Raw genomic sequence first — 19,981 nt, 5'->3', positions numbered from 1 at the left:
TTATTTTATTTTATTTTATTTTATTTTATTTTATTTTATTTGGTCAGTGCTTTTCACAAAACTTGCAGACACTCTCAGAAGGTAACAAGTGGGCACCAACATTCCCGGATGGGCTATACAAGGAAACAAACAGGTGTGGACCCGAGTTCGGGGTGGAAGTGAGATGATAAGAAAACCTTCTTTTTCTGGCCCCAGCTATGACGAGGAGTTTCTGGAACCTGGAAGGCGGCTCCCGTTAAACAGTGCATGTCTCATGCCCAAGCCCACATACCTGCCCGGCCTGCCCTCCACTCTTCTTCCATGGGTTGGCGCCTCTAGGCCATCTCCCATAGCCTTCTCTGTCCGTCACAGTCTCTGCATCTCAGGTCAAGGGCGGCAGATCTTTGCACTGTTTCTGAACGTTCCTTGAACTTGTGCAATCGCAGAACTGGCAGGTCAGGCTCCTGCTGTGACAGGAAGACCTCCAACTGCCAGCCTCAAGCGCTGATGGCCCGAATCGAACTTGACATCGCCTACCTCTGTCCACGCTCATTCTGCTCTGCCGGGTGGCAATTCAATCCAGGGTTGAAGGGGAAAGTGGCCCTTGGGGCTTCTCACTGATCCCACCACAGAGCCCACCCACCCTACCAGGAGCCACGCTGCAGCAGGACAATTCCTTCCACCGAATAAACAGATACAGTTCAAGGAAATAAACAAGCAGGGAGGGAGGCCAGCATTTTCACAGTCAAACCTTAGTTCTACCACACACATGCACACTCCCCCAACTTCCCAAAATCCCTTCCCGGTAAAGCCTGTTGTGTGTGAATGCCAAGAGAAGAGTCAGCATCTCTAAATCAGAAATGTGTGACATGTGTGTGTTCACGCATGTGTGCACACCCAGGTGAGCGAGGGACACTATGAAAATGCACTTTGTGGTATGAGAAGACGTGCCCCACGTCTTCTTTTTGTAGAGGCCTGGAAAAATCTTACGGGAAACAAATCCTAGTTTTTCTTCTTCATTTTCTTTCAGTGAAAATACAAAATAAAAACACAGTTTAAAATTATATGATCACTAACCTAATTAAACTCACCAGTACCCCCCAATAATCCTCCAAAAGCAGAAGACAAGTGAGATTTTTATTCTTCTAAATAAAAGCCTAAATTCATAGAATGACTCAGAACACAGTCACCTCCCCAAAATATTTGATCCCTCGTGAGGTTTTGGTCTGGGCAAAAAAGGTTTCATTTGATGATTCCATCTTGCTTTCAAGATGTATAGGAAATTCCACCAAGCCAAGCCTTCTATACACAGTCCAGGGACTATTCACTATTGACCTTAGATGAGACTCAAATCTCCCAATAAAAAAACAAACTCAGCTTCTATTACGCAAATTAATGTGGCAAGACCTCCTATTATCTTGATTGCTGTAAAAGAGCTCCCAATAAAAAACCGGCTAGTTATTCTTGGGTGTCCAAGAAAATTCCTCTGTGGCCCCATAAAGCTTACAATCACCATCGGCCTCTAGAACCGTGGAGGGTTTGAATCTACCTGGAGAAAGAGCTTCTTGCTCACTTGGAGGTACATAACCACATTTTGTGCTCAGACTGGTCCGGTTGTCTTGAGTCAATCCCACTCTTCTGGCAAAAGGAATTGAAACCCAGGCCAAAGACCCAGACTGCAAGGAGACATCACACCAGCCTTCTCCACTTCCTTCCTGGCCAACATGCCCAAAGCAAACTTCACCAAACTCCACTTCCAAATTGGAAGCCTTCAGACACCGGGGGAAGGGCAGGCAGGGAAGTGATTTTTGTGCTAATCGATTCTGAGCCCCATTTCAGCCAGGTATGGATGACTTATTGACTCTACAATAAGATAAAAGCAAAACAAAGCGTAATCCTGTTCATTTGAAGCCAATACTACACTCAGTAATAATCTGATTAGGAAAAAAAAAAGGAATAAAAACAAAATGCGATTTTTAAAAAATGGTAATATTCAGTTTTATGTCACCAGGACATTACATTTTAAAAATACTTAATATTTCTAATTAGTTTATGTATGGGTCTCATGAAACATACGAAAATAATAATCGTGCTTAACGTTGATGGAGTGATAACTCTCAGGCACCGTTTTATGCATCCGATATACGAATTGACTAATTCTCACATAATCTTGGGAGATAAGTATGGTGATGATTCCCATTTTCCATGGGAAGGACTGAGGCACAGAGAGGTTAAGTCCCTTATCAGAGGTTATGCAGGTAGTTTCCATTCAAAGCCCAATTCTTAAGCACCTCTCTTCGTATAAGTCCTTTGAATCAAAATGGGATTTGTATTCAGACACTCTCTCTTTGCTCAAGGGCTTGAACCAGAGAGTTTGAATGGCCTTAAGACTGCTTTACTTCTTGGTGCAGGATTGCAACTACCATGGAACCACCACAAGAGAAAAACAAAGCACTAGATTCTGCACACTAAGCCTGGGGAGGCAACAGAATCATCATTTCCCTTTATGATACATACTGTTACTTTTTAAAAACATTTTGCTTTTTAGGGTGAGCCCTAAAGTGGCAGATGGCTTCTCGAGACATCCTGTCCGTGGTACCAGGAGCTACCATTTTAAGACAGCCTCTTCCTGAGTGTGGATAAATGAGTTGAAGCCACACGCCATAGCATCCAGCAATTTTCCATCATTCCACGAACCCTTCTAACTGGCCTCACTTAAGAGCTCTTTTGGGAATAGCACCACCAACAAAATTCAGCCCTCTTTACTACCGAGCTTTGTTCTACCCACATCCTCTGGGTAGATCCTCAATGTGGCCCCGACTCTAAAAATATTTTAACAAAGTCTGTACACAAAGTGGGAGGGTCCTCTGAAGGGGACGGTTCTCTCTGTTGCAAGGGAGAGTTAATACTTCTGGGCTGGGCTTTGTTTATCCTCTCAAAATACTTTTCCTGGGTAGGAAAGAGGGAACAAAGCAAAACTTGCAACTTCAAGGCACTGGCTAGAGAAGCAGGGGCCTTCTAAAGATTTGTCCTGAAGGCTTCACTCCCAGGAGTTAGCCAGGACAAGAAGGGGCTGAAATCTCAGAGCAACAAGGAAGCAGCAGCTATGATGGGGCAGAAATCAAAGGGAAGATCAGATGCAGTGGCCAGTGATGTATATTAAAATGATAATGTATGCTACGCTATTTTTTTATAAATGTAAGATTTTACTTTACGCTTTATTTTTAGAAATTTATACATGAAATATATTTAATATGGGCTTTCACAGATTTTATTTTATAAATTCTTTACAATTTCTAAAGTAACAGTATCTAGGGTGTTGTGCAAAATTTATATTGCATTATAGGGTACTGTCATTTTGCTGGAGTTTGGCAGTCACCACATGACCCAAGAAATTAAATGCAAACTTGATTGTACATTAGCATTTTTCCAAGAAAGGAGTCACCATTTTAATCAGAAAAGGGATTAGCAATGCAAAAGAAGACAAGACACATTGCCTATATTAAATTCCTAGAATTATGGCAGCGAGGAATATGAATGTTTTTAAAATTTTTGATGACTATTTTAAAATTGCCTTTCAGAAACATGTTGCCAATTTTTATTCCTGATAGCTATGTATAAGGCTCTTTCCACGCAGACACTTTTCAACAATGGTGATCATCACCTTTATCATCTTTGCCAAAAATTAAATTTTTTGAAACTAATTTATTGATGATCTTTGTTTCTTCCTTGGTAAATGACCTGTTCAATTTCTTTGCCCCTTTTTGTTTCAACAGAGGACTGTTTATCTTCTTTCCAGTATGTGTATCTCACTTTGTTTTATATCTCACTCCTTTGGTCAGTATCCAGAACAACAGTAGACAATACTGGTGATAATGGCAATCCTAGTCCGTAGCCTGACCTTATTCGGAATGCAGGACAATTCCAGAACATCAGAAATACACTCACGAGCAGATGTAAGTAGCCAAATGCATTTCAACAACTTCTCTTACTTAGTGATTATCAGTAGCTCAGATAATTGATAACCAAGAGCTAATAAGATAATACAAGACACATATTCTAATTTCTTCCCCAAGTTTAACAGCTCAGAAATCCTGACATTACTTTTAGAAACTTGCTGACTGTATCTGTGATGTTTTAAGTTCAATCAGAGGGGGGAAATTAGACAAAATTATCCACAAATAACACACATAACTGAGAAAAATTTGCTGCATTACCTAGACACATGGAACAGGTTTTTCCCAAAAGCACCTAAGTCACTATCAACTTAGTTTATCACAATCTTAGGGAAAAGTTACACAGTGAGATATACATATTCACATCTCCACGTATACATTCACGTGTAATTAACCTTGCACAGTCAAAATTCTATAAATATTGATCACGGAAGAGGAGAACTGTGGAAGAATGCCAAAATAATAAATCACTTGGCTAGGGAACTTTCCAAAATGACAGCTCCTGTTTCTTTGGGTTATTTTCTTGTGAATCTCGAAAGAAGGGCATTCCCTGAAGCAAGACGGGAGACTATGAGAACACACAGCCATACAGAAGGCACGGCAGTCCTATCAGTGAAATCCCCCATTAGAGCATGCGACCATCAGTTTCACATCTCCCGCACATATTGCAATGCAAAATGAGGGCCATGACTGATGAAAACCTTGGAGATTGCTCTAGCTGTCAAAATGTATGGCCTCTCCAGCAGAGTTCTAAAATTGCATCCATTCGAAGCTGGGAAATCAAGGGCCCGGGCAGCAAATCCATTATTCTGAGGTGAGCCAGACTACACCTGGAGAGTTTTTTAGGCTATGCGGAATAGACTCGTTGGTCCTTAACATTCACGTACTGAAGAGTCCACCTTTCCAAATATTTATGTAAGTATACCCTCAGTTCATAGCATGGTAACTGCCAAATAATGTGGATTTGGAAAAATCCCATGAAGCCGAGGCCACTCCACATTATGTGTGTACACACAATACTCGTATAAGACTCTTCTAGAGAAACATCAGTCTGCCATTAGCCGTTTAGCCATTCAGTGTCCCGTCTCAAACAAGCAGGGAAACGTTATAAATTACTGCAGGCTCTCTAATGAACAGGCCATGATACCACAATTTCCAGCTTGGTGGTGTTCTCACGGTCCTAATTTAAGGCCAAAAAAAAAAAAAAATCACATGCTTAATGCCAATCAATGTTCTCCACGTGATAAAACTTTTAAGCATCTCCTAACATCTTCTATGAAGAAACTAACGAGTTGTTACCCATCGATTAGACACCTTTCAGGCCTGCAATGCACACAACATAAGAGAGAAGCTTCAACAGAAATTTGATGGGGGGGGGGGGGGGGCAACTGAAAAAAGTGCTCTGACTCTAGTGTCCCCGAGTGTCTAATTTCCTTGTAGGACTCCCTACTCACTCCCAACTATGGCCACAAATCCTGGGCTCATAGAAACTCTGCTTCCACTTAATGACTATTTCATGCACAAACCTCTAATCCTCTCCTTTGTCCTAGTGCATGGCGAAAACAAACCCAAAGTGTCCGCAGACGTAGAAAAAGGAAAGAAACAACAAATAAAACAAGAAGGAAATTTTAATCCATTTAGACAGATAAATATACAAAAAAAAAAAAAAAACAAAAAAAAAAAAAACACAACAGCTTTAGGATCCTGAGATTATCTAAGTCCTTATCATTAACTGAATGGTGGATTTTTTCAGATTTAATTTTAGCGAGACAGAGAGGGAGAGATGGAGAGAGAGAGAGAGAGAGAGAGAGAGACTGACCATGGGGGCGGGGGGGGGGGGGGCAGCGCAGAGGGAGAAAGAGAGAGAGAATCCTAATCAGGCTCCATGCCCGGCAGAGTCAGACACGGGGCTTGATTCCACAGCCGTGAGATCACATCCTGAGCCGAAACCAAGAGTTGGACACTCAACTGACTGAGCCCCGGGAGCCCCTGAATGATGGATTTTATACCGAGTAGTTGGGCTAATTAGCTGATGCCTGGTCTTGGACAAATGACTGAATCTTGGTTTCCTCATTCACAAAATGAGGATTCATTCAACAAATATTTGAGAGTCTCCGCTCTGTCAGAGAACACAGCGGTGGAGGGAAAAAAGGCAACTGTGGCTAACTGCCCATTATCCAATACAAGTATCGACACCTACAGTATCAGTTTTTATGGGGGGGGGGGGGGAGAAAGAAGGGGATGTGAATAAGTGTCCAGCACATTGTAAAGTCTCCCAATAAAATGCAGTGGGGCGGGAGTGTTGCCTTTATGATTTGTTGCAAACTGATGTGGGCTCAGCTTGCTGGTCCAGCTTGGATTCTTCAGTTTCCAAATCCTTTCTAATGTTTATTTATTTTTGAGAGAGAGAGAGAGATTGAGAGAGACAGAGCACGAGAAGGGAAGGGGCAGAGAGAGGAGACACAGAATCTGAAGCAGGCTCCAGGCTTTAAGCTGTCAGCACACAGCCCGACACGGGGCTCGAACTCACGAGAACTGTGAGATCATGACTGGTGCCACCCGCGACTGATCAGCCACCCAGGAGCGCCTCCAAATCCTTTATTCCTGCATCTGGTAGGTAACACTCTCCTCCTTTAAGATCAGACTAAATCCTTCCCATTTTGTCTACAGACAGACGGAGACTAAATACTCTCTTCAGAAAAGCTCTGTCCGCCTAGGGACAGGTCAGGTGCACCCTCTCGTCTCCAGCTCACCAGAAGGACAGAGAAATGTGAGAGACCTCTGAGTCCCACAGAGGCCTGAAGTCTTCCCGGCTCAGACCCACTACAGGTCACGTCTGCAGGACTCCGGTTCATTCCCGCCCCCACTTCCAGGAGCAAAGAATCGTTTTGCTAAAGCAGTTGAACAATATTATAATGCCAAAATATTCCGAATTGGGGACAAACATAACTTATATATATTAGTAGCCGTGGATCCAAAGATTACAACTGCCCAGAAGAGCATCCGCACAGAAAGTCATCTTCTCGAGGTTATTGGAAAAAAATCACCCAGAAAAATATATACGTGGAAGAGGGGCTCAGGTAGGAGTGCTCCTGTCAGAGAAGCTTTAGACTTCTTTATCAAGCTAGCCACGGGGAAAAACTGTCCTGGTAAATTTTCTATTTTGAAGACAGTCTATTTGCACTAATGCGGTTAGTAATAAGTTTCCGTAATAAGTTTCTACGCCTCTGGAGAGCCGATTGACCATTTCTACTTGCTCCCAAGGGCCTTCTTACCTAACTGCTGAGATCTGGCTCAGAGACCCTGTTTTTCAACAAATGGGGATCGACAAAGTGCTTGCTGTTTTGAAGGCAGATTTCTGTGCGGGGTCATTCTCTCCCCCAGAAGCCCTCACGCATGAAATAAATTTCCTTGGTTATCCATTCTCTCACTTGGCCTGTGGGAAGTGTTCCTTTCAAACAAGAAGAAAAAAACTGAACTGAAAACTACCTGAAGGCTACCTGGCATCTCACTGAGATGAGGGACAAGGCATCTGACAATAATTTCAGGTATCGTTCCGTGTGAATATGGATGGAAGACTAAGAAAAAAAAAAATCAGCAGGATTTTACTCTGTGGTATTTGCAAGTTTTCTGTGGGTGTAGGAAGTGTACTTAATAAAGGGCTCCAACATTAAAACACATCTTTGTCTCAAGAAACTATTTTATTCTTTAATGTGTGCCAAATGTAATTTTTGTGAAAGCTACATTTCAATAAGTAAATGATTTTAAGTGACGTTTTAGCTAGCTATGATTAAGAACAACAAAAGCCTATGCCACAAAAATCTAACAGAACATTAGTAAATGTTATAATATAACCATTTCTAGGTAGAAGACAGATTTCTATCAATTAAAACATCTCTGGGGCATATAAATGTATATAAACATGTAATGCATACGTGTCCTATTTTGGTTCAAATTGCATTAACTTCCCTTCTTGATGACATTACTTATAAAACTGTGATTCCTTTTTTAAATTTTTTTAATGTTTATTTATTTTTGAAAGAAAGAAACAGGGCACAACTGGGGGAGGGGCAGGGAGGGAGGGAGACACAGAATCCGAAGCAGGCTCCAGGCTCCGAGCTGTCAGCACAAAGCCCGACGTGGGGCTCAAACTCGTGAACCACGAGATCATGACCTGAGCCGAAGTCAGTAACCCTACCGACTGAGCCACCCAGGAGGGATTTTTATCTGATTTTTTAAACTCTTAGGGGAAACAGTTTCATTGAATACCACCTAAATCAGATTTTCAAAAACTGTAAACTCTGAAGCTATAAATATGTTACAGTGATTAGAGAATGAAAAACAAGCATTTGTTCGTTCAAAACAAATATTTTTTTGAGCGTCAAAAATATGCCAGACGCTCAGGCATGCTGCAGGCATGCGGAGACACAAGTGAATAAAACAGACAAAAATCTCTGCCTTCATGAACGAGGAGAAAATCGGATTTTCTTATCTGCTGTAGCCCATTCTAGAACTGGTGGCAACTGCCATTCTGCCGGGGCCACAGCAGCCTGGAAAGCAGGTCTCCTCCCACTGTGAACCTAGACAATAAAGCCTCAGGTACACCCTTGCATCATGCACAGAGTTCAAACTCACTTCACTGTGTACCAATCAAAGCTAACTTTTCACCTTCCAAATTGGATGACTGCTTTTGGATGTAATATAAAATGTAATTTCGTGGTTTATCGTTACCTTGAGCAATTACTCTGAAGGGGCTTAACCATGAAATATCAAGTCTGCTCCCAAGAAATCTATTCTTTCTAAGGTTCAGCTAGTAGTGGCAATCCAAGCGATCAATCAAAGCAGACCCATGACCAAAGCTTTGGAATATCCTGGGGAAGGTTTTTTGTTTTGTTTTGTTTTGTTAGGGTTAAGATTCAGAAAAAGTCTGTTGAGTCTTGGAACAACTTCAAGAAATGAACATTTTCTCCATTTCCCCCCATGTATTCAATTCTTGTTTTAGTCATAAAAATGGATAATAACCAAGGACAGGATAATTACAGATCAGTAAGTATAGAATGGGTAGTTTTAGATGCTCATAGTGGTGCTAGGCAGGGTGAGATATAACCAAAACAAAGAAGAGTTTTCCATCAAGCTGGAATCAACAAACATGAAGTGTTCCCCCCAAAATAGAAAACAGCAGATAACTATGTGGTGGGTAGTTTGGCATGATCCATATACCCAACAGGATGTCATAAGAGGCAAGATTCAACAAAGTTGAGATGCACTTGCCTTGAACAAGGGAGTGAATAGGTTAAAAGGAGAGATTCCTCATAAGGCTTGGCTGAGGAATTAATCATGTGCACATGTGGAGGGAAGAAGGTGGTCTGACTAAAGTAGGGTTCATGTTTGGAGAGAGCTGTCATGTGATGCCGGAGATGTAAGAGATTACAAAGAACCTGATGACTGGCGAGGGTTCAGACTAGACACAATCAGTGACAGGAAAGATGAATCAGATGATAAAAGCAGTGTTTTTTTAGAGTAATCTCTACTCCCAATGTGGAGCTCAAGCTCATGATCCTGAGATCAAGAGTTGACCCTGAGATCAAGAGTCGACCCTGAGATCAAGAGTCGACCCCAAGATAGAGTCATATGCCCTACTGACTGAGCCAGCCAGGTGTCCAATACAACAGTATTTATGGAAGTTTAATCTGGTGGAGGTGGCCAAAGTCAACCACAATGTGACTTGCCACTCACAGAGGAAAATGTCGTACCTCAATGGAAAACTATGCATTTACCGTCTACCCTAGGGGCCAGTCCTCTGAATTATCGGATTCTGGCTCTGTGGGACTACTGTACAACTCTGTAAGTTATGTGACAGCAATGCAGAATGATTCTTGTGTAAACACATGCAAATTCTGTCCTGTCCAGAAGCTTTCTGAGTGACGTCCCATCCCCCAAATCAACCCCTTCAAACAGGGGATAACAATTTTGCTTCCATGTGTACATTCATTTCAATATTCCTGATATTATCAGTGAGCCTATCCTTCAGATTCTCTTTTGAACTGGCTGTAACATCTGCCTGCTTTCCTCATTGATTGATGAGTAAAATAAAATCCAAACACATGTTCATTTTATGTCTGCATGGAAGTCAGGATTTTGCCTTACACGGAAATACCTTTTGAAGGATAAAGTCATAGTGCAGACCTGGGTACTTTGACAGAGAGGTCAGTGCCAATACAACTGGGGAGAAGGGAAGAAACCAGACTCCTTAAAGAAAATGTTGGGGTGCCTCAGTGGCTCAGTTGGTTAAGCATCCCACTTCAGCTCAGGTCATGATCTCACGGTTCGTAAGTTCGAGCCCCGCGTCGGGCTCTGTGCTGACAGCTCAGAGCCTGGAGCCTGCTTCGGATTCTGTGTCTCCCCTCTCTCTACCCCTCCCCCGCTCACGTTCTGTTTCTCTCTCAAAAATAAATACACATTAAAAGAAATAATAATAATAAAATAACATGTTGGGCAAGACATGGTGACGGAAAGAGTACCCTGAATAATTCCCAACTTATCATCATGGGCTTCCACACTTCTCATTCATCATGGCTGCTCAGATTCACAAAATTGACAGACCTTCAATATACTTTGAGCAAGGTGCCTGATTCGAGGAGAGAGGCAGAACAGTTCAAGCAACTTAGCTTCCTGACAATGGTTCCTTTTGCAATTCTTCCCAGCTCCTCCCGCAGAGAACCTCCTAAGATGGAAGTCGAACACTTGTCTCTACCTGTGACGCAGCTCTCTGTGTTCAACCTTCCCTAAGGAGGAAGAGGGTAAGCAAAACAAGGGTAATTTAACATGTTTAAAAGGCTTCCCTTGTGTTCCACTAGCCACACCTTAAAAGAGGGAATTTAAAAATGAGCAGAGGAGAGAATCTTGTCAGGAAAAAGATAAAAGGGAGAGCTGCCTTCGGTGTATCCCCACTGAATTAATCTATATGCAGATAATTAGAAATTGACCATAACTATGGCTTCCCCTAATCACAGAATCAAATGAAAAGAAACCCAAATATTTGTGTCTTTTTACGTTATCTGCCTACATAGGCATTTTTGGTTCCAGACACAAAATACCTCATGTGAAAAATGGAAGACAACCTCACGCTCATATTTAAACAAACTTACCAATATATCAACCAATTTTGTTCTAAAACCCAGGATAGGGCCTGAGAATACAGCTACAGATGTCGGATTTGAACCTTTACAGACACACAGCCTGTTTTCCACAATGGTCATTCATTTGTAACACTGAGTTTGCAAAGCATTTCCACACAGAGCATTGTACTCAACTCTCATCTTGCGAACCAAGGCTATTTCATACACGAACAAGTTGAGGCTGAGAGGTCGGATGGCTTGCCCAAGTGGACACTAGTTGTTAACAACTGAAATTAAAATCCTAAAAAATCTCAAATCCCAGTGAACTCTTAATTAACCAGAAAGAGCAGGTTATTCATATATTGTACGCAGTGTGGTTATTTTGAGTGGTAAAGCTCATATTATTCCTTATTTTCAAATGAAATCTCCATGGCTGCTGTCAAGAATCCTTTTCAAAGCTCCTGGATCCGGACTAGCTACAGAATGTTATGGAAGTTCCAAACGCCACAGAGAAAAGCTCCCTGAGGGATGCTGACTGATTCATGGCTCCAACCAATGGCCAAACTGGTCTGCTATGTATGTCCATGGTATTGCCACAAAACCTGCCACTGAGTCTCAGGGTAATTTGTTATGCAACAATATGGTGGCCACAGAAATCATACACACTCTCCCTTTTGTTAGGCACCCACCCACCTGTCTTTGGGCTCCCATCATACCTCTCTGGGAGGAAGGAGTAATTTGGATGATTACATGGTCTCTCTAGGAAATTGGACTCTGAAATGCTAAAGGGAGCACGTTAATAACGTCTCAGCACAATATAAATAAATCCCTTTAAAAAATAATAATCTATCTCCAACAACAGCTCAGAATCAAATCAATTCTTTTCACCTGATTTGCTTTTTTTCTTCCCCTTCCCTATACAGCCAACAAGCAATCTGATAGTCAAAAAGATGTTCGCACGCTTCTTGTTAAGAATCAATTTCCGAGGTAATAAATTGCATTGCCAGCATGATTAAAATAAATTCATATCAGTGTCCCTAGCGGTCCATCCTCGAATATACTCTAATATTAGACCCATATTTCCTCAATCCCCATGCCCTGAAGTAAAGAAAAGAGGGGTAGAATCACCTTCGCCTGTTCTCTGTAGCAGAAGAGGACCTTTTCCTTCCTTTATAGGAAGAAAATATAAAGTTGTCTACTCTGTCAAAAGATTGCCGACTTCACTTGACACGGTATTTTTCCAAGTATTTTTTTCCAAATGGAAAGTAATATATACAATTGTAACATAACAGACAGAGATTATTATTTTTGCTGACCTCAAGATGTGCTGAACGCCGCCATGGCAACACAGAAACAGACAAACAAAAACCAGAAAAACACAAAAGTTAATTAAAAAAACCACTCATTTTTCATATTTGGTTCTGTCTAGGGCTCCTCCTCCTGCAAAACAAGCCATCGCTTTTTTTTTTTTTTTGCTTTATATAAATAAAGGTGAATACTGGAAACAGAATAAAACCTGAGTATGAAAATGCTCTACACCAAGATAGCTAAGACTATCTATGAAAACAATCAGAGATTCATAAGTAAAATACCTGAATTTTATATTAGAAATACCACCAGTGAATCTGGTTTGGGATGATACTGCAGATTCTGTTAGTTGAGAGAACTGGTCAACCTTAAGAACTATCGTTGGGCCTTGGTTTCAATTTTCCAGAGAGAGGTTGAGAAGACATTTGAGGATTCACACATAGAGTAGTGCTCTTCTCCAAATGGCCATCGCATAGGGAATGGGCACAGCCTTTTCTACCCACATGCATTAAGAGTCAGAAAGGGGCAGAAGGTATTTAAAATCAGTATTCAATATGCGTCAGAAATGGGACAATGATATTTTGCTGACCTAAATGTTTACAAAAGAATTAAAAAGCAATTAGATATGCAAAAGCCTTTCTTCCTCCGAGGCAGGATACAATTAGCAAGGTCAATTATGCCTACTTGAATGGTGATGTGATGTGCCCCCTTGATGAAAAGCAGCCAGAGTAAATACAAGTCCCGTGGGCTTTGTAGGGGCCGCTCTCTGCATGAACCCCCGAACACTAGAAAACTATGTCCCAATCCTAGTCCTCATTATATCATCAAGGGATGAATGCACGACAGCCTATTGTTAAAAGTCTCCTTAGGAAACCAATACGAACACAGCCAGCATCCTTACCCATCACCTTTAGAGTGTTGTATTTCTTCAGTGGAAAATACCACATTCGGAAAAGGAGAAAAAAGAGATGAGTTCACGGCAGAAACTCTCCAATGGTCTTCTTTTGTTTCTTTGTTTTGGTTTTTGGTGGTAGCTGTTTGTGTTTCCAGCAGAGAAGGCATCAAGTTGTATCATCACTGATTACAATTCAGAGAGTGTTAGCATAGAGGAAAAGGGTTCTCTTCTAGTTAAACGAATGTTCAAATTTATGACCTGATGATACTGTGAAGATGCCCATATGACCGATACTCCTCCTGCCATATATCCTGGAGGTCTGTCGGTGGTTCTCTTGAGTGCACATTTTAGAATTAAACTCTGGCAGCTACCCACCTTCATTCAACCTTAGTGTCACTGAACTTTCAAAGACTTGATAAGAATGTCAGTCAATAGATGTGCCTTTAATCACGTTCATTCAATTAATTAAATTGAGAGTAAGTTTTAAAAAAACAAGAGCTCCTTGAAGGCAGAGACTGAATCTGTTTTTCCTACCATTGATCGTATCATGTCCTTAAGACACGTTTGTCAACCACGAAATATGCCTACAGAGAAAAAAGCTCCATTACCACTGCTTCAAAAATCCACAAAAAGCGTTGGAGCTAAAAAAACAAGAAGTGTGATGATACTTCAAAAGGAGACACATGTGAAATTACCTGTAAGGGGGAGAACACTAATGTCTTCCTTCAGTGTCAATATACTTTTTTGAATGCAAATTTGGCATTATTTCAGGAATCGTGAGCTCAAAATAAGCAAAACAAAGCTAACTTGGAAGCAGGAGTTCCTCTCCCTGAAGCTAAATTGTGCTTTCTCTCTGGACAGGATACAAAGAGAGAAATGGGTGAGAAATGAGGAAATAGATCAGGAACAAAATGGAATTGACGAAAATCGTGTGTGTTTGGCTTCGTTGATTAAAGCGGTATCACTAGTTTTTAAAGTAAAATGAAGACACTAAGGCCAGATTGGTAAATTACGTGGCACACAGTGACTTGAACTCATGTAATAAATACTGGAACATCTTGACTAACATGAAATACCAGTATTTCTTAGCTCTCATCCATGACAGTATATGAAGCTAACATTGATTGAACACTTACTGTGTGCCAGGCACTAGGGCAGGCGTCTGCCCCTGTGCTCCGACATGCAAATTTCAGGTCTGTTATTTTAACAGCAGAGGAAACGGAGTCTCAGAAAAATCAGTTGATGTGTCTACTCCCGTGGATTAAGGGAGTTTTCCAGGGCCGGACTCCAAGCGTGTTCTGAATCCAATTTCAGGGCGCTTTCCAACTATGCTAAAGGACTTAAGAACTGAACAACAAATCGAATTAAATGGTCCCAGCTAACAAATTTACTGTGTAAGTGCCATGATGCCTTCGCTTCACATGGGACTTCTAGCAACTACAATTTGATAAACCAACTGCAAGATCTGTCGAGTGACATTTTTATCTCACCGGGTAACGTGCCCCCAAGATGAAATTCCCTTCATCCAACAGATTTTTACTGAGCGACTAACACGTGGCATTTTCCTAGGCACTAGGGAGGTAACACGATGCAGAGTCGCTGTTTTCATGGAGCATACAGTCGAGAGGATGATACCGAGACACAAACACACACTCAAAATCAGCGTGTTGGGCAAACACTGGTGCCATGGGGCTCAGAGGAGAGCTCCAAATGCAAAGTCAGGAAAACAGGGAGGCACCTGAGGAAATGAAAGGGACAAGAGGTCGTGCTGAGGCTGAGAAAGAAGTCAGTGTGTGAGCCACATGAAGAAGTTCGCACTCTGGCCTGAACTCCATGGTGCAGCCATTCATGAGTTTCAAGCAGGGCGACGGTATTCACAGATGCTTTTATTTGAGAAGGATCCTTCTGACTGGGTGTATGGGTTGGGGATTCACAGCAGGCAGGCAGGCAAAGGGAGATGTAACCAGAGTAGTTAGAGCAGAAGAGAGGAGTTGTATGAACCCCAGAGGCACAGTAGGACACGTTAGCGGACGGAGAATCAGGGTGACTCAAGACTGACTAGATGTTGGTGGTCATGGGGGTGATGACATCGGGTGAGGTGTCCTCTAGGTCACTCACTGAGGTGGGCGGGGTGAGGGCCACTCACAGAAGAAAGAACAATTTGGAAGAGGAAATGATTTAAGGTTTGGAGAAGCTGACTTTGTGTATCCACCGGGTAGTCTGGAGGACAGGGGGATGCTCTAGGCTGCATAGAAATTATCATGGTTTTCAAGAAAACTTTTTTAAAAAATATTTATTTATTTATTTATTTATTTATTTATTTATTTATTTATTGAATGAGGGAGAAGGCAGAGAAGGACAGAGAGAGAATCCCAAGCAGGCGTCCAATGTGGGGCTCGAACTCACAAACTGTGAGGTCATAACCTGAGTCAAGGTCAACAGTCGAACACTTCACCAACTGGGCCACCCAGGCGCCCCTCAAGAAACCTTTTTGAGTGGCAGTAAGCATTGAATGTTCTTTCAACTTTCTCAAAACATGTCTAATTGTCTCGGGAATTAATCTGTAAATTCTCCAATTTTTGACAAAGAACAGTTACGATGTCAGAGGAAGGGGGGAGAAAAAGCTTTTTGGTGTTTTTGAAGAGCCACACTCTAACGGTCCACTGTTATAATGGCTTAAAATTATTTAAACCGTGGTCATTCTATGAAGGGACATTTTGAAAAGTTACAGGCCACGATCATACTGCAGTCTTCTACACTCAACCTTTTACTTCTTGGACTAAAAATGTAATTAAAGAGAAATAAAACCTACTCTGCTCAGATGCTGATTCCAAAGAGAGCCCTTATAATAATGCAGACCTTATGAAGCCAGCATAATGGAAAATGTGCAGGAGTCATGGAATGGTGTGGCAACTCCATCCAGTGAGCAGACGGTGGCTTTAAACGCTGAAATGTAATGAGCCCAGGGTAGACTTTTAGGTGATCCAGGCTCCAGAGTGCCTAACCAGATGCCAATCACTGGCCCTAAACTGATAGTTTTCTTTTTACCTGAACAGCCTGCACAGATGAACAGCGCATTCTCAAGATGCTTGGGAAGAATGACCTTGACTGAGTAGTAAGCACCTGGTCTTTCAGAAACATTGCTTTCAATTTAAACCACTCATCTGAGTACTTTAAAGGGAACCCTTCTCTCACTGCCAACAAGATTCCAGGATTCTAGAGCTGCCTTCTCCTTTGACGGATAGTTAAGTTCTAGCCTAGTCTTTAGGTGAGCTAGGAAAAATAATCCTTCCTCCAAAACAGGGTAGATATGACAGAACATGAGAAAGAGTGGCGACGATGGTTTTTCCCACTTTTGTGGTCAATGAGATCTTGCAAAAAAGATTCTGTAAAGAGTAGAAATGGTTGGCTTTGTTGTGTTTTGGAAGTATTTGCTGTCGTAAGGAATATTAACTCCGTTTGTGTTACAATTTCTTAAATCCCTCCTCACTTTGCACCGCCATCCAAGTAAAACCCGAATACACACACATGCAATGCACACACACACACACACACACACATGCAGAGCAATTTTCAAAATAAAAGAATTGAAACCATACGGAGTCTTTCCCAAGGTTTACTGAGGTCACAGTTTCCTCTTGAGAAAAGATGTTTTTCACTGTACGTCTTTTTATAAAGTTATAAATGGGCCTTTTGTGATTTTTAAAAAAAACAGCAAAAGTTAGAAAAATCAGAGAACTGTGTAAGGTATCAACCTGGGTGATAAATTCAGCAGACTGCAGCTACCACGTTGACCACCTCATAGTTTCTTCCAACACGTTTCCAAGGGCTCTGCTCCAACGGTCACGTGTATTCACCAGTGGCTGATGAAAGTAATTTGTATGCTTGACAGTAAGCTATTAATGTGAGCACAGACTCCAACTAAAATATTTTACGAATCCACAAACAGTGTAATTTGCGCTTTTTTATGTAATCCAAGGATGCTCAAACAGCCTTACTAACTCTAACTCCACTGCAGCTGAAAGGATACAGGCACGTAGAACTGTTTGAAGACACACACACACACACACACACACACACACACACACACACACGGGGAAAAAAAAAAGAAAGAAAGAAAAGAAAACCAGAACTAGATTGTCAAAATGAGCACAATGGGAACTGGTATACAGCAGAATCCAAGATTCTACGCATTCATTCATGTATCAAGTGACTAACCTATGCCAGGCTCTACCTAGGTGTTGAAAACCCACAAATCAAACAGTCCCTGCCTTCAAAGACCTCGTGGTCTAACAGGAAGACAGGTACATTTCAATGTAATTTACTAAGTGTTAGGTGACAGAGGGGAAGTGTTTCTGTGGGACCAGAGAGGTCAAAGAAACCCACTCAAAAAGGGTAACACCTGAGCCGAAATCTGAAAAACACACAGGCACTAGCCAGGGACTTAGAACAGTCATATCTTGGAAAGCATTCTTGTTTTTGTACATAAAAACACGTATCTAAACCACTGGCAAAATAACATCGGACCTCGTATCCTGGCTGACGCGAGAGGCATCGCGGCTGCTTCATGATGCTGAGTCCTTTCTATAAGGTGCGATGCCACTTGGGCTCTGTTTGAAGTTGCTCAGAATTTTCTGTCCCTGATCCTCTGGCTCTTTAAAGACAGACATTTGAAAAAGAGCAAGTTTCTATTTTGGGGCTATAGGACATGTAGCTGACGACTCCTTTTTGAATTAAACTCTAATCCCTCCTCCATGAAGTCATCCAATGGTTCAAGTTTCATCATAGCAAGCCAGTGGGAAAATCACTGTATGAGGACAGTGCTCTGTCCTGTGCACAGTCATACTCTGTGCTGTGCCTGACCCACCCACAGTCAGCCCAGGAACACCCACAACCCACCTGTCCACAGGTTTTCTTCTAACTCCATAGCAACTGGTTATAACTGAATTCTTAAATATCTACCACAATTTCCTTTAAATAATTCTTTCTTTACTTTTTTCTTTCTAGCTCAAAGTCCTTAGAGGAATGACGGGCTTATACAAGACCTTCAAGAGCTTTAATCAGCCGTGGCGGGTTGTGGATGAGGAGGGAAGGAAAATCAACCTTAGACTCGGGGGTTCTTCATTTGCGAAACTGAGCCTGCCGACTTCCTGCGGTTGGAGCAGGCACAATCCCGTCTGCTCCCACCGCCATGCCCCAGGTCCTCAATGTCCCTCGTGTGGAGGACAGCAATAGTTCCTAGCTGTCATAGGTCTCCCTGCCTCCTTCCAATCCACCCCCCATCCCAAATCATTCTTCCATGAAGTCACCAGTGAGAGAGATCTGACCTGCCACCTGCCTACAGGATGAAGTCCAATCTCCCTGGCCTAGCAAATAGGACCTTCCCTACCCCATCCGTAACCCTCACCCATTTCCTCTCCAAGCTGTGGCTTGACACTGGAAGTTCTGTGATGCCCCTCACCCATGACCTCCATCTCCATGCATACACGGTACTGAACCCTAGCTTCTGGGCGTTTGCGGATACAGTCCCCACTCGACGCAATAGGCTGTCTCTATCCATCTTTTTGAAGTAACGGTCAGTCCCAAAACTTTCCCTGAAGCCCCCCATGGGACTCAGTGCCCTGGGCCCATGTAACATCCCTGGCTAACTACTCCCACTGCACGGAGCCCATTCTATGGACAGTCTCTGTCTAGACGTATTTCTCCCACATTTCACCAGGAGCTCTTGGATATCAAGGTCTGGGCCCCGACAACCGTGAAGGCTCTCGCTGTGATGACCACCATGTCATGTGTATTTGCAGAGACAAGCCAAGGGCTTCCTGGCCTTGAGACGGGGAGTGGCACTGGGGGTGGGGGAGTAGGGGGGCTGCCAGGGAAGACCTGACGGTGACCTAGGAAGGCACGGCGTGTCAGTAAATCATGTCCACGTTGTCAGGAGCCAGATGGCTGTAGGGCTTGGCTTGTCTTTAATGCTTGGCGTGTGAAGTCGGTCTCCACTTCCCCACTCCATTCATCACGGTGGCATGCAGCAAAACCCAAAATATCTCACAAAGTTACACTGTCCAACTGTAATGATGTCAGCAACTCGTCTTTGACTCGAGACGATTTCCTCTGGAAGGCAAACACCCTTTACAAAACTTGGTAAGTAATGAAATCAGGGTGTCGAGTTTTCTTTCCACTCTGTTATTTTTGTCAACTGTAAGTACTTAGATCAAGTTTGTTGGTCTTCTTTCCTTTACGGAGAAACTGAGTAACGGAGCTTTCTGACTCCGTTGAGGTCAAAAGCGTGTCTGGGTCTGAGCCTGGGCTGGTCCCCATGACACCACGCCCTGGAGGGGCGACAACAGTTCTGTTTCATGGACACAGGGGATTTGCTCTAATGGAGGGATTGTGGGAAGAGGGCCAGCTGTGACCATGGGGGCTTCAGAAGCACTGTCCGTTTCTGCCTCACAACAACCCTGCAGGTGAGAATTAGTGTCTCCATTTTGTAGATGAAGAGAAAGACCCACACAGGAGGGCCTGCTGCCTTCACTAAAGTAAAGGCTGGGATTTCAACCAAGGACTGACTACCTGGCTCCAAAGTGCGTCTTCCATGGCGTGGGCAGTGCTGCACCAGCACCTCCCTCTCAGAATGTCTAGAAACTGCCTGGAACTCCCTGCCTTCTGTCCTTTTCCTCTTCAGTGTGGCACATCTTTCCCACACTAACTGTCCAGTCTTAAAATGT

General features: G+C 42.6%; 1 protein-coding gene across 6 annotated transcripts in view; it reads right to left on the bottom strand.

Annotated features, from left to right (window-relative positions):
* Positions 1-19,981, bottom strand: part of PID1 (phosphotyrosine interaction domain containing 1) — a 230,285-nt gene that overhangs the window by 19,991 nt on the left and 190,313 nt on the right. The gene's annotated exons all lie outside the window — the stretch shown is intronic.

This window comes from Prionailurus viverrinus, chromosome C1 (genome assembly GCF_022837055.1).
Source record: "Prionailurus viverrinus isolate Anna chromosome C1, UM_Priviv_1.0, whole genome shotgun sequence".
NCBI lineage: Eukaryota > Metazoa > Chordata > Mammalia > Carnivora > Felidae > Prionailurus > Prionailurus viverrinus.
The sequence above is the reverse complement of the archived record's forward strand: the minus strand, read 5'-3'. Positions and strand labels throughout refer to the sequence as shown.